We start from the raw sequence: 17,196 nt of genomic DNA, 5'->3' as shown, positions 1-17,196 counted from the left end.
CCCCCATATCTGGAACAATAGTGCCATGATGTGTTGGTTTTCAGAACTCGTACTTTGAATTCCAATGACCAGAAGAGTTAGGCCTACAAGATATATAGGTGGGCACTAGTAGGGACATCTGGGCACCTCCATGTACAAATATTAGACCTACGGTAAATTGTCGAATGTTTAAGCATCCAAATATTTTAGTTTAACATTTTGTAAAAATATATATATGTAAAAATAAATAAAAACAATCTATTTAACACAGAGGTGCCCAATCTGCCTTGTCGAATGTTTAATCTTATGGCACCAAGGAAGATTGGGCAACACAGTGTTAAAAAATATATATTTTTGTCTTTACATATATATTGTTTTACAAAATGTTAAAATAAAATATTTGGAAAATGTTTTTAAGTATAATGTATACATGATTAGAACATGCTTAAACATTCGACAATGAAGGTCTAAGCTAAGCTCTACAGTCACTTCACTTGCATAACATGGGATTTCTAGTAGGCAGTGGTGGAAAAAGTACTCAATTGTTTTACTTAAGTAAAAGTATCAATACTGTAATTTAGATGTACTCCTCTCCGTTACAAGTAAAAGTCCGGAATTCAAAATGTGCTTGAGTAAAAGTACAAAAGTATTGACGTCATACGTACATATTTTGTACCCATTATGCAGAAATGTCCCATTTGAAGTTTTCAAACGTTATAAAAACATTTGAAATTAGCGAATCTACAAGCTCACAATGCATCGCATCGGGACACATTGTTATCTTGTAGATCGGCTATTTTCAAATGGTATAAATTATAGGGCTGAAGTAGGAGAGATGTAGTCGTCCTTGGCCCTGTGACCTTCTTGAACAACACCGCCATCGTGTGTTGGTTTTAAGAACTTGTACTTTTAATTATTACACTAGCAAGACAGACTACAGATAATAAAGCACAAAACAGAACACAGGTTCTGATGGTCAGAAGCCACGGGGCTAATTGAATGGGTCAGAACAGAATCTGACCCATTCTTTACCCCATGGTCACAAATAAGTGTTGGAAAAAGTACTCGCATGTTTTAATTTAGGCTACTTAAGTAAAAGTATCAATACTGCAATGTAGAAATTCTCAGTAAAAAAGTCCGGGATTTAACTGAGTAGAAGTACAAAAGTATTGCTATCAAAATGTACTTCAAGTACCGAAAGGAAAAGGTACTCATTGTGCAAAATGTCCCATTTCACAAGTTTTCAAAAGAATAAAATGGATACAAATCCTTTGAAAATAGCATATCTACAAGTTCACAATGGGCCACATGGCGATGCATTGTGAGGTTGTATAGAACTTGTAGATCAGCTATTTTCAAATTGAAGTGGTTAATGCAGGTTTTGTTACAATAATCAAAATCTACAAAGTAATTATATTAGTAACTAAAGTTTTCAAATGATTGTAGTGGAGTAAAAGTACAGTATTTGCCTCTGAGATGTAGTGGAGTAGAAGTAGAAGTACAGAAAAAGTAAAGTGAAAAAACAACAACCTCATAATTGTACTTAAGTAGCCTATACAGTTACTTTACATCAGTGGTTCCCAAACTCTTTCATGTTAAGGACCCCCAAATTGACACTAATTAGCCCACAGACCCCCATTTGAAAAGATATGCCAGGGACCCCCATGAGAGAAGATTTGTACGGCTCTAGCAGTGATTCTCAACCCGTTTAATTTCAAGGACACCCAGTTTGTCATGCATTATAGGACCCCGATTGAATGGCATTGTCATCTCTGAGACCCCAATTTATATTGCAAAATCAATGTTAATTTAACTCTGAGAATGTACAGTGTTAGGCATTTGTACACTCTCAGTGTAGAGTTACAGACCCATAAGGGTCCATTTGGTTACAAACTGTCATTTAGCTAGGGATCCCCTGAAACTCCCTCAAGGACCCCTGGGGGGGGGGGGGGGGGGGGGGATCCTTGAGGAGGATTAGTTTGACACTGAACTCCACTTTAAGATAGATGTAGTGATGTGGAAATAGATGTGCATGTTCTGGATATAGATATCAATCTATAGGTCGACATTCGACATACACACGATCCCCTGCCTTCAGCTCAGCGTAGCCAGAGCATCGAGGTGGAAGACCGCGCACAAGTGATCTCTACAGTACTCTTCCAAGGCCACCACGCCTCAGTGATGGTAAGGTTGAATTTGTACTTGCCATCTTTCGGAACAGTGAATTCACCTATAAAGGAAGAGGATTTGTGATGTTAATCATCTACATTGTACGCTCAGTCATATAGCAGCTATAGCTGTTAGGCAGTGGTGTGTAAAGTAACTAAGTACCTTTACTCAAGTACTGTACTTAAGAAACATTTTGAGGTATTTGGACTTTATTTGAGTATTTCCAATTTCCAATATTTTTACTTCTACTCCACTACATTTATTTGAAAACTTTAGTTACTAGTTACTTTGGAGAGTTTGATTGTTATTACAAAACATGCATTTACCACTTAATTTCGGCCATTTGAAAAGTTCTACAAGCTCACAAGGCATTGCAATGCGACACATTGTGAGCTTGAAGATCGGCTATTGTCAAAAGATGTTTAAACATTTGAAAACTTGAAATGGGACATTCTGCACAATGAGTACTTTCTGCTCTTGGTACTTTAATTAGGCTGCATTTTGTACTTTTACTTAAGGACATTTTGAATTCCAGACTTTTACTTGTAATTTCTATATTGCAGTATTGATACTTCCAGTGGTGGAAAAAGTAGCTACTCACATTTTTTACTGAAGTAAAAGTATCAATACTGCAATATAGAAATACTCCGTTACAAATAAGAGTCCCGAATTCAAAATGTAATTGAGTTAACTCAGTTAAGTGTGCCAAATGTAACAATAAGAGTATACAAATCTTCCTCACAATGCATCACTAGGCATTGTGAGCTTGTAGATCGGCAATTTTCACATGTCCAAAATATATATAGGGCTAAAGTGGTTAATATGTGTTTTGTAATAATAATACAAATCTACAAAGTAACTATTAACTAAAATAATTGTAGTGGAGTAAAAGTACAACATTTTAAAATGTACTCTAAGACGTTACAGTTACCGTTTTTTGTACTCTGATTACGTAACGGCATTACAGGTAATCTGTTACTTCCCAACCCATGTCTTATATTAAATCGTCCATGTAAACACTCATTCGGAATGACCATTTCCCATGTAAACTCGCAGCAAAAAACATTACTTCCAAAGTATTTTTTTCGGAAGTATTTATTTGGAATGACAAGCCGTAATGTAACCGCGGCCAGTGATGACCGTTCTTTGCTTCCTAGTGGAGTGTTGAGGAAGGAGATGTTGTCAGAGTAGTAGACATGTCAAATATGAAAACTGATAATAGCCGTGCAGGATCAAGTGGTTGATCTATGTTTTAATGTAATGCAATCTGGGCTGCTGTCATGAAAGATGCTATAGCATACAAGTAAAGTGTATTATTATCAAATTAGATTCAAATGAGCTTTATTGGCATGAGAAAGCATATGTTTACAATGCCAAAGCAAGTGTCAAAATATAATAAAATACAGTTGAAAATGGGATGGATGGATGGATGGATGGATGGATGGATGGATGGATGCTTTACCCGGCTTGCGGACGTTCATTTTGTACCAAGCAACCATCAGGAATTCAGGATACAAAGAAATCAGAACACAATAAATACACAATACATAGACAGATCACACAATGCATTGACAATACTACACAGCTCCTCTTACAGAGAGCATGATGGAATAGGCTACCAGTCACAGTTCAAGAGGCATCACATTACACATGTTATGCACAGAACAGAGATGGGGTCTGCTTGTTCACAAGTCCTGTACTTGTGGGGACAAATCATGTTCAAATGCTTTTTCAGGATTTCTGACCAGCCGTTAATGAAAGTGACACCACTTTCACAGCAAGACTATACTTTCAGGGATCATTTATATAGTTTTCAACTTGAGAGATGAGTTTCTAAACTTAGTGTTTGGTCTTGCTAACCACGATGAAGAGTGGTGAAAATCCTTTCTGAGAGTGAAGTGGGCAGTGAATAATGATTCATTTCATATGTTTGCTGCCATTGATGACTGTTCTTTGCTTCCTAGTGGAGTCACTGGATTGATTGATTGATTGAAGAATGTATCAACAGTTTGCAGAATTACAGTACATTTCAAGCACAAACTCAATACAAAGGCTGTTAACTGTGAGTGGACGACCCAATTAAGCATTACACTTGTTTCCAATAGGGTCCACCATGTTCAAATCATCAAAACATTTAGAGACGTACAAATAGACACTTCTATAGACAGAACAGGAATTCATCATAAAGGAGGTAAAAAGGGAAAAGAAACATATACAGTGAGGGGGAAAAAAAAGGGGTGGGCGGTGGGGGGGATTCACGTTCAGCTCCGTTAATTTGTTTGTTTTCCTTGGAGGAGCTGCGTTGGGTCCCCAAGTTGGCTCAGTGGCCATACCTTGAGTTGGCTGTGTGGCCGTGACCGTCTCTTGTGTTGTCCTTGCGTTCGTGTTTGAGGGATTCCGATTTTACAGGGGCCAGTTTCGAATTGCAGCCGTCCGTAGGTGCCCTTTGAGAGCGGTTTTGAAAGAGTCAAGGGATTCGCATGTCTTAATGACAGTTGGTAGGTGTTAGGTCAACCCCAATTCCACTCCAAAATGACATGTAAGGAAACAACTCCAAGATCCAACTCAGGTCAACTTTTATTTTCCAACTTTTTTATCCACAGTTGCTTGTTTGTTGACTGGTTGGTATCTTCAATTAGGTTGAAAACCTTTGAAAACAAAGAAATAAGGTTTAACAACAATGTCAAACAATCAAGACATCAAAAACAAACATCTTTTCAAAACAATAGGTTCTCTTTTAAACATGCTTGATTTTAAACATTAAATATATTTTTAACTAATCACATGTCTTTAACTATTTGTTTTAACAATAAAGTGTTTTTACACTAAATGTAATGTCTTAAATTAACTTATTGAAGTCAACATTTTAATCAAATTATTAAAGTAATTTTAATTTAAACATTTCAGGTTACTGCAACCTTTAAGCTTGAATAAATTAGGAAACAAGCATTTTAAATGTAATAAGTATTTAGGGGGAAACTGAACTTTGAGCTTGTAGATCAGCTCTAAGCCAACTAGGCATTTAACATACCTTTAAACATGGTAAGTTGTCCAGTTTTAGTAGTTTTAAGTATAAATAATGTAAATCATGTTAACATCTTTAACTACATCTAAATTGCCTTTTGTAAATGTAGACTTCAACAAATGAAATCCAAACTCAAACAAATTGAGGCTATAATGCAAGTTCCAAACTGAAACAGTTACTTATACTACACACATTTAGCCTATTAAGGCCATATTTTTAACCACATTAAGTAAGTAAGTAAGTAGAACAAACATAACCGACCATTGGCGTCTTTGGAGGTAGAGCTCATGGGTAGACCTTCATCTTTGGTAGTCTGATATTTGTTTGACAGCCACCACCAGCAGCCTTTAACAGGTGTTCAATCAGGCAAATGAGCACCAGCAGCCATCTTGCAGCTGATGCACTCTGGGAGATGTAGTTGTCTGAGAGGTCTGAGGTGTCTTGTAGAAGATCCAGCTCCATTTATGAGATTCATGCTCCATTTATGAGTTTTGACTCAACAGTAGGGCGTTCCACATTTTGGTGGCATAGGAGCGAAAATAATGTAGTCCCTTGTTTGTGCCGAATCTGGGTTGTACATGGTTCGTTGCACTCCCTCTGGTGTTGTGGGTGTGGACTTCGTTAACATTAAGGAAGTATCTAGACAGGTACATGGGTATCTTGGTGGTGTATAGAATCTTGTGGACCAGACCCATTGCAAGATGCAATTGTGTGATCTGTCTATGACTGTATTCATAGGCGGATCTAGAAATGATGGGCCCCTGGGCCACCACCATGCAAAAGCCCCTCCCCACAGTGCCTTTTCTTTTCAGGATGGATCCAACACACAGGCCCTGTGTGTTGCACCAGACTCCCAGCACCAGGCACTTTATTCAGGAATGGTGGATTCTCGAGCCGCAACAGTTCCGCAGGCTCCACCTTGCCCTTGGTGGTGCCGCAGGCTCCGCTTGAGGCTTGAATGGCCCTCCTAAAGGCCTCACCATGGGTTTGTTGGGCTTCTTCCTCACGGAAGACACAGGCTGGGGCGCCAACCCATACTGCTCCCGGGTGCCGTCTAATTTCCGGCTGCCACCCGTCTCTCCGGTGGTCACCAGACTATTCCTGGTTGTCACGTAGTCTATTCCTATGAGTCACTATAAATAGAATAACTAAACAAAATACATACATACATGGATGCACCTGGGACGTATCCTCAGTGATGTATCCTAAGGTCATCGGGGTTTCGGGTCTCCCAACATCATACCCCTCACTCAGGTGACCCAGCCGGGGTGATCAAGTCCCGACTTACGTCCCAGTAGCTACCCTCGATCAGTCCCATTAGGAAAAAAACAGGGCCACACAATCCGTTCTTCCTGAACTACTCTGCCGGGACTGGGAGGTACCATTCTGGCGCGTGGAAGGACTAGGCTCTGTGGGTTGACTCCTGTCCGGGCCCCTCCTACGTCTCACCAGGTCCACTCCTGCTCTCACCAGGTCAGGCCCTGTGCGTTGCACCAGACTCCCAGCACCAGGCACTTTATTCAGGAATGGTGGATTCTCGAGCCGCAACAGTTCCGCAGGCTCCACCTTGCCCTTGGTGGTGCCGCAGGCTCCGCTTGAGGCTTGAATGGCCCTCCTAAAGGCCTCACCATGGGTTTGTTGGGCTTCTTCCTCACGGAAGACACAGGCTGGGGCGCCAACCCATACTGCTCCCGGGTGCCGTCTAATTTCCGGCTGCCACCCGTCTCTCCGTCAATAAACCATTTGAAAATACAATAATTAAATTCCAAATACTGTACGTCTCTACTTGAATTCATAATTAGTAAATGGCTACACAACCTTTTGTTTTATGCAGGCGATTAAAATACAATTTTGATTATATTTATTTTCAAAAATAGCTAAATTAAATGGATAGCGAGCATGAAATGTCGTGTCTGTCTTGTTTTCACTTGCTGCTTCCAGACACCTGAATTTAAACTGAGCTTTGTTTTGAAAAATGAAAAATGTAAAACTGTTATTTTACATTTCCTTTTGCTCTCTCACTGATGACGCTAAGATTCTATTGTGTATTGGTGCTGTTAGTTCATTTGTAAAGTCCAGTGGAAGTCACAGTGACAGTTGCTACTGTCTCTGGGTGTTATACCTGTGTGTGTGTGTGTGTGTGTGTGTGTGTGTGTGTGTGTGTGTGTGCGTGCGTGCGTGCGTGCGTGCGTGCGTGCGTGCGTGCGTGCGTGCGTGCGTGCGTGCGTGCGTGTGCACGCGCGCGCGTGTTTGATAGTTTGATAGAAAAGTGTTTTTACCGTCCATTTTTAAACCCATAATTTTAAAGTGGCACTATATGTAACTTTGCTAAATATATATATTTGTCCAATCTATGGAGTATGTTAATTCAAAGCTGGTTGTACATTGTGTCTCCCTGCTCTTCTATTGAGACCTTCAGATTCTTTGTCAAAGGTCACAGGTCACAGGATCTGGATCTGACACACATTGTGACCTGATGGTCAAGATTCAACGTATCCCCTGAGCAAGCAGCCTGGCTCTATTAGCTCAATGGTAAAAATGTCAGCACTTGCTTTGTGGGGGTAGAAAAGGAAAGTTACATGTTACATAGTGCAGCTAATGATGACAATAATGACAATGCCAAAGCAAGTGTCAAAATATAATAAAATACAGTTGAAAATGGGATGGATGGATGGCTGGATGGATGGATGGATGGATGGATGGATGGATGGATGGATGGATGGATGGATGCTTTGCCCGGCTTGCGGACGTTCATTTTGTACCAAGCAACCATCAGGAATTCAGGATACAAAGAAATCAGAACACAACTAGAAAAAGTGCCCCTCGGGGCACAGGTCTCCACCAGGGCAGGTCAGGTTGTGGCCTCCTGGTGGCGCTATAATAGGCCAATGTGAAAAGGGTGCCATTTCTTCATACGCCTTTGATGGCAATTGGATGATTTGAGGCATTTTGTTCCAAAAATGTGTTTTGCTAAAATCAACCTGTTGGTGGCGCTATAACAGGCCAATGTGAAAAGGGTGGGATATATTCCTCAGCCTAGTAAGAAAATGTGTGAAAGATTTCACGTAAATTGCATGCTGCGTTCATGATTTGAGGCTTTTGTTCAAAACGGGGCAATCTTGCAAACTTTGAAAGCCAATTATAGCCAATTAGGATGGAATATGAAATATCGGACAGATTCAACTTGAGCACATGACCATAGAGATACTGTGTAACGATTTTTGGACAGAATCTGGAGGAGTAATATCAAAAAATGTGTTTTACAAAAGTCGGCCTCCTGGTGGCGCTATAAAAGGCAGATGCGTAAAATGCAGGTCAAAGGTTTGTCCTTGGCCTCTAGGGAGTGTGCATGCAACGTTTCACGCAGATCGGTGCAGTTATAGGTTAAAATGGTGAAAAGCTGCCTCATGGTGGCGCTATAACAGGCCGTTCTGGAAAATGTGGGGCAGAGGTTCATCGTTGGCATCCAGGGAGTGTGTGTGCAAAGTTTGGCATCGACCGGGTTAACGGTGCCGGAGATTAGCTGGTAACGGACGGACGGAAGGAAGGAAGGACGGACGGACACACACACACACACACACACGGACGGAGTGCAAAACATACTCTCTCCCCATACTCTCTCCCCATGCCTTCGGCCTGGTGGAGACAATAAATACACAATACATAGACAGATCACACAATGCATTGACAATACTACACAGCATCTCTTACAGAGAGCATGATGGAATAGGCTACCAGTCACAGTTCAAGAGGCATCACATTACACATGTTATGCAAAGAACAGAGATGGGGCCTGATTGTTCACAAGTACAGGACTTGTGGGGACAAATCATGTTCAAATGCTTTTTCAGGATTTCTGACAGTATAGTAACCAATCGTTATTGAAAGCGACATTCACATGAATCACTATACGTTTCTACCCGCTTTCACGGCAAGACACAAAACACAAAAAAAACTGTCGGTATGTATTTTTCACGTAACTCCACAGACAATGATATTCTCATCAAGGGTAGTAGTATTCAGATAGTATCAGAATTTAAATATCTTGGAATTACACTAGACGCAAACTTGACATTTAAGGGGTTAAACGGTTGAACATTTCCTCTATCAGGTTATAAAAAGAGTCTTTCTGCAGTTCACTGTGGATCATAATGGTTAATAATCAATAGTTCTGTGTCTGACTGTTGACTAAAGGTCAGTCTGACTTGATAACATTCTGATGCTGTTAGACTTTGATAGTGTTTTAACAAGTCATATAATATCATTACATCTCACAATGTACAGTATAAATCCAATGATTAAAAGTGGGATAGAGAACATGGGGGGAATCAAACATTATCTATGGTGTATTTGTAATTGCATTGAAATAGAACCATAGAGTGAGAAACACAATAAAGAACAGACACCCTTATTGTACCAAAAGTGGTGTAATCGAGTGAGACACAAAAGAGACCGAAACTACCTACACTGTACATGTAGCCTATCTGAAATTTTGTGATGACTCTACAAAAAAAGGGTTACAAAATTGTGGGATAAAATAAAATAAAACAAGAAAGGAAAGAAAAGATAAATTAAATGTTTGTTTTAAGTGACATCATACATGTGATCTAGACCTGTGACCTTTGACCTATAGGCCACCACAATCTGCTACCATGTGTTCCTGTCAATACAGATGAATGTCAAAGCAAGGTAATACTTGTTGGGTTTGTGTTAGATTTTTAATCACATTCAAAAAGTATTGACATACGCTTGTTGTGTGCAACTGGTAACGATGTATTGAGGCTGGCCATAATATGCTTTGAGTCAGACAGATCAGATGAGTTCATTTAAGTCTGTCCCCTACTGCAGTAAATAATCAATACTGAACGGTTGTCTCTCGCCATGTTTTGTCTTTCTGTTTTCTGAGTACCCAAATACAGATTACATTGACAGATCACAACCATAAACTCAATCTCTACCAAACACATGATTTTTATCTCATTGCAGCTGCATTTTTACTTTCTTGCCATACTGATTTATGTGAAAGTCATAGTTTTCTGTTTGTATGGTTAATCTTCTTTAGAACCAATTAGATTTCAACATTCTGTTAACCCAGTGGTTCCCAAACTGTGGTGCGTGCTCCCCTTGTGGTGTGCGAGCGCCTTCTAGGGGGTGCGCGACATGAAAAGGTAGTGCTATGGTTTTATTTTAGATATATTAACATATTATGCCAATATATGGCAAGTATATGCAGCATATAACCTATGCTGCATATATTTATGCCATATCCAGGTTCATATGCATATGCAGGTTTTTTTCTGCACCCAGCGAGACATCAACAACCGGTCAAGACAACACACACACCATTACGTCATGATAACATCCGGTTATGGGTATTTGGCTTTTCAAAATAAGGGTTGAAAAGCAATACGAGGTTAATTCATTAATTAAGCTGGTGGGGAATTTAAGACCTGAGGCCGATTCTATAAATGTCTTCAAAATCTTAACTTATGTTGCTTCAGTGGTGCTCATTACAACAAGGACACCCACAATGATATGGATTTGGTCACCGACCCCCCCATCTCAAACAATGTCTGTTCCAGGGACCATCCATTCCAATTTTTACTATTTTGAAATACATTTTAAAATAGTTCAACTAGCCGATCTACATTGACACATGCATTGTGAGCTTGTAGATCGGCTCAACATTGTAAAAAATGGCAAATAAGTTTAGGAATAAGGTCATCATCAATGTGCTATCTTTTTTCCTCTGTGTTAAGCATGTGCAGCAGTTGTATGTGGTTGGACCATTAAATGTAACCTTCTTCTGATCAGTGTTTGGATCTATTGTATTGCGCCTCTTGTGCAGATCCAAATAAAATAATTCAAAACAGTGTGTGTGTGTGTGTGTGTGTGTGTGTGTGTGTGTGTGTGTGTGTGTGTGTGTGTGTGTGTGTGTGTGTGTGTGTGTTGTGTGTGTGTGTGTGTGTGTGTGTGTGTGTGTGTGTGTGTGTGTGTGTGTGTGTGCATGCGTGTGTGCGCGTGTGCGTGTGCGTGTGTGTGTGTGTGTGTGTGTGTCATAAACAGTGATATATGGCACAAGGGTATATGGTCAATTTAAAGTATTCATAAAAGCCATGAAAAGTCTGGAATAAGTTTTGATTGACATCCATAAAAACATACATACCACTTGTATGTAATTTAACATGTGTTGAACACTGTTGTGCTACTAAACATACGCATATAAAGAGTACATAATACATGTCTTAACCTGACACCATAAATACATGTAATACTTTTGTCTCTCCCCGACACCAAGTTACTGTTTAACCCACGTTGACGTCACAGAGTTTGTTTCTGAGGAAGTTAGTGACAGGCAGCACCCTCAGATGAATTCAGACACCCTGGTGAATACTGCCTTTCTACTTCTCCTCTGTGAAGGTAAATCGTCTCAACTTAATCTGGATGTCAATTGACCATCCTAGCAGGAAATATTATGTTGGCGTGCTTTGTATAGTCACATTGTATAATATGACTGTAGGAAATTACGAAATACTGGAACTGCATAATGTAATTTTAAATGAATACGATGAATGAACTATTAACGATGAAAACGTTAAGTTGTATTGCTTTTTATCAAAACATGGAGCTGTGTCGTGTAGACTATTGTCTGCAGGGAAGGAAGCTCTGCTTCAAATTACTGCAGGTACGTTCACACCTACGAAGCTAGAAAAATAAAGCAAAGCTAAAATTATTTCGAAGCGGCTCTTTTTTTTTTAGAAAGTGGGCGTGTACAAGGTACCTGTCAGTCAAGCGGCCTGGACTGGCCTTGAGACGAGACAGAAAATAGGCAGTCCGAGCAGACGCGCATTTTAAAGTCTAAAATGTAAAATAGCGGCTGTAGAGGAGAAATAATTATATATTTAGTTACATCATAACCTATTTATGGATAAATAAATAATATAATCTTGGTAAACATGCTTGTAAATAACCAAACGAGAAGAAGGACCGGATCTCGATCCTCCCTCTTTTACCCCGGCTCATGTGCTCATCTTGGGGGGGGGGGGAAACCCCACTCCGCCGTCCTCTTCCACGGGTGACAAGCGAAACTCTCCGTGCTATTTTTTAAATAGCGGCTCTGTATGTAATGTTTTAATGTTGATTTAGCAAGAGCATACCGTATTTATGGAAAGAAATACAATTGTATATCCAGCACACTTGTGTTTACGTGTGGGTTCCGGACATTCAGTCCCAACTCTCCCCGGGGAAGGGAGACCCTATCGTGGCGCTGTCTGTCTGTCACTGACCCTCCTCGGCTGCCTATATCGTGGCAGTAGGAGGCCTCCTCCACCACCCGGACCCTCAGCATCAGCAAATTTAAAGTTTGCTTTTAATTAGCAGATGATGTGAAACTTGGGCAACTAGTAGGCATACTTTTATTACTTAATAAATAATCAATATCACCGGAACGGAGTCCGGTGCAACAGGTGTGTGTGTGTGTGTGTGTGTGTGTGTGTGTGTGAGAGAGAGAGAGATATTGTTTACTTAACATTAACAATAGTAGTTAATAGGGCCATTATATCTCTCTCACACACACACACACACACACACACACACACACACACACACACACACACACACACACACACACACACACACACACACACATACACACACACACACACACACACACACACACACACACACACACACCCATTTCAATTTCTTTATTTGAGTCCACATTTATAAAATACATTATCAAGGGCACAAATATTTTCAGTTGCTTCTGATATCCCACGCACTCGAAACATCATGTGCTTGAGTCCAAACAAGCCCTAAATGTACAGAATATAGGCAACACATGAACTTAATCACAGCCAACATTGGTCACTTCAGTCTGTCATAATACCAACACCGAAAGTAAATCATGGGTACAAAAAGCACCTTCTCCTCCAAATAGACCGTATAATGGAGGAGATTGAACAGCATGTTGCAAGCTGCTTTGCCTTACACTTGGACAACCCTATAATCCTCAAGCCTCTGACCACTAGCCTGTGGACATGGCCCAGGCTGCCAAATATAAAAACAATGAGCTGACACATATATCCCAGTTGTATAATGGCCTGTACTAATGGTTGATATTTTACTTGTTTAGTAAGGAAAGCTTCCTCTAAACTTGAATCAAAAGCACAGCCAACTTCCAATAGAAAAACCTCTCTGCTGTTCTAATAATAATGAATAATGACATCTGGGGCCCTATTATGCATGTCTTAAGTACCAGGTCTTATTACTTAACTTAAGACCTGGAGGCGTGATCAATGCCATTTGGCTATTCTGAGTGGCCAAACAGCATTGACCACGCCTCCAGGTCTTAAGTTAAGTCATAAGACCTGGTACTTAAGACACGCATAATAGGGCCCCAGCTGGTGTATTTGCAGTTATATTTGCAAATACGGTTGGGTCATTGCATTGAAACATTTCTGGTTTCACACAGGAATCTTTGTGAAACACAACAGAGGAATTAAACATAGGTGACACATCTTTGGCAATAATGTTCACAATTCTGTCATGCTTGGCTATATACAGTCCTTTTTAAATATTACAGCTGTTTAATATGAGACAGAGGGCCCTATTATGCGTGTCTTATAAGTACCAGGTCTTATGACTTAACTTAAGACCTGGAGGCGTGGTCAATGCTGTTTGGCCACTCAGAATAGCCAAATGGCATTGATCACGCCTCCAGGTCTTAAGTTAAGTAATAAGACCTGGTACTTAAGACATGCATAATAGGGCCCAGAGGGCAGTATTATGCGTGTTTTAAGTACCAGGTCTTATTACTAACTTAAGACCTGGAGGCGTGATCAATGCCATTTGGCCACTCAGAATAGCCAAATGGCATTGACCACGCCTCCAGGTCTTAAGTTAAGTCATACGACCTGGTACTTAAGACACGCATAATACTGCCCTATAGACTCTATGGTTTGATGCTGTCCATGGTGTAGACAGTGAGGGCCCTATTATGCATGTCTTAAGTACCAGGTCTTATGACTTAACTTAAGACCTGGAGGCGTGGTCAATGCTGTTTGGCCACTCAGAATAGCCAAATGGCATTGATCACGCCTCCAGGTCTTAAGTTAAGTAATAAGACCTGGTACTTAAGACATGCATAATAGGGCCCTGAGGGTCATGATTATTGGGATACCAGATGGATAGATTCCGTTTGGTTGGCAGCACTTGGGGTGCCTTTACTGTGAAGATGAGAATGTCCTCATCAATCGCTGCATTTTTTAGAATTGAGTGGGACACAGAGTGATCAGCTGATTGGAGGCACGCAAGCTTCCCTTGCAACCGTAGTCCTGTCCAGCGCCGTTTTCTATGCTGCTCTCTGAGTGCTAGAAGATGCGCACGCGCCGTTGTTAGGGAGCGCGCTTGCTGTTCCGTCGTCGCGGATTGATTGACAGTGACCACTGATCACTGACCGTTGATTGACAGGTCAGTGATCACGGATTCAGAGACGTGCACCGTCTCGTTGTCCGCTCCTTTCCAGTCAGAGTTTACACCAAAACCAGTTGCGTTGGTATCCAATTTACCACTGGGCTTCACACACACACACACACACACACACACCACGCGCGCGGTGCACACGGCCGAAAGAGCGCGCTGCTCATCCCCTCCCCGAGACAGTGCCCTATTCCTGGGGAGAGTTTGGGGATAAAGACAGGGGGTCCGTCCGACACGAAAACCGGTTTTAACTATATTGTTTAGTTCTTTGTCTAGTATAGACTATCTATATCTGCTAATTTATAAACCGTGTGTGTGTGTTTAGTCCACGGTCAGTCAGCGTCAGCGACGGGGTTCAGTTGTTCACCGCTCTCCGGTCGGTGGGAACCGTGCCAGTCCACTGGGAGAGAACTGGCTCGCAAGTGACGGAACACAACCTGTTTTCACCGCTTCGACAACTTGTTGCTCCTATAAACTTTTATTTCTTTCCATAAATATGCTATGGTCTTGCCAAATATTCCTTCATATTACATATACAGCCCTTATTTAAAAAGTAAATAATTGAATGCGATGTCGGTGCGGTCAGCTTTTGCGGAGGGTTTCTGCTCTTGTCAAATGAGCTAAACTCCGCCTCCTCAAACCACTCTGTGCTTGGCTTAGAAGCAGCTTCTAGAAGCTGAAGCCAGAACCCAGCTTTTAAAAGCTGCCGAGCTGCGTCAAAGATGAGTTTTCAGGAGAAAAAAAGCACGCTAAAAAAAAGCTCTTCATTCCAAGCTTTAAAACGAAAAAGCTGGTCTGCGTACTAGAGATAACATGGGACCACGAAACAAGAAGCTGCTTCTAGCTTCCTTGGTGTGAACGCGGCTTGCTGTGGTTGTGTGATGTCTCTGAGAGATTGATGCCATGTCAGAGTTGTGTCTGTCACTGTACAGTACTGTACAGTATTGTACTTTTCAGGCCACGACCCCCAAAATAAAATAAATAATAATTAAATAATTTGTTCTGCGGACCGCGAAAATAGCAGACTACAAGCTCACTAAGCATTGCAACATGACATAGGCATATTATGCCTGTTTTTTAGGTAATATTTGACAACGCGGTCCATGTTTTACCACTTTTATAGTACACACACACACACACACACACACACACACACACAGGTTCCTCAGAGCAGGTAAACATCTTCAATGTTTGTCCTCAGACAGCTTTCAGATGACCACACACATCATGACTGTAGCTTTACTGTCTGTGTTTTACACATAGTAATCAATCAAAAACTGAAAAGTCATGATGCTTGCTGTACACATTTCTGTATTCTGTATTCTCAGGCCAAAAATTCTGTATTATGTAATCTCAGGCCACCCCCCCCCCCCCCCAAATAAATAAATAAATAGATAGATAGATAGAGATAGATAGATAGATAGATAGATAGATAGATAGATAGATAGATAGATAGATAGATAGATAGATAGATAGATAGATAGATAGATAGATAGATAGATAGATAGATAGTCCAACATTTAAACAAATGACAACTGACAAGTGTCAACTTGCAACTTCAGTTTGTCATCAACGTCAGTGTTGTGGAACTTGCTATGATCATCACCAGGTGCCGTTTCTGAATGTTAATGAGCATCGATCAGAACAGTGGCGGACAGCGATGCGTTCATATCCTGAGACAAAAGCTCTGTCAGGATGATCATTAACTATGTCTTAATATGCTGTTCTCCACTGAGGTCAAGTTCATGATCAGACTCATTTAGGCCTATCCTTAGGTGGCTTAAAAAAAAAGTCTAGTAGTGTCAAGTAGTAGTGTGTGTGTGTGTGTGTGTGTGTGTGTGTGTGTGTGTGTGTGTGTGTGTGTGTGTGTGTGTGTGTGTGTGTGTGTGTGTGTGTGTGTGTGTGTGTGTGTGTGTCATAAACAGTGATATATGGCACAAGGGTATGGTCAATTTAAATTATTCATAAAAGCGGCCATGAAAAGTCTGGAATAAGTTTTGATTGACATCCATAAAAACATACATACCACTTGTATGTAATTTAACATGTGTTGAACACTGTTGTGCTACTAAACATACGCATATAAAGAGTACATAATACATGTCTTAACCTGACACCATAAATACATTTAATACTTTTGTCTCTCCCCGACACCAAGTTACTGTTTAACCCACGTTGACGTCACAGAGTTTGTTTCTGAGGAAGTTAGTGACAGGCAGCACCCTCAGATGAATTCAGACACCCTGGTGAATACTGCCTTTCTACTTCTCCTCTGTGAAGGTAAATCGTCTCAACTTAATCTGGATGTCAATATTGACCATCCTAGCAGGAAATATTACACATGTTTGATGATAATATCATCAAACATGTGTAATCAATCTCTGCAGTCATTTGAAGCAGAGCTTCCTTCCCTGCAGACAATAGTGTACACGACACAGCTCCATGTTTTGATAAAAAGCATATTATGTTGGCGTGCTTTGTATAGTCACATTGTATAATATGACTTTAGGACATTACGAAATACTGGAACTGCATAATGTAAT

This window comes from Electrona antarctica (assembly GCF_951216825.1).
Source record: "Electrona antarctica genome assembly, chromosome: 5".
Lineage (NCBI taxonomy): Eukaryota > Metazoa > Chordata > Actinopteri > Myctophiformes > Myctophidae > Electrona > Electrona antarctica.
This window is presented reverse-complemented; position numbering follows the sequence as displayed.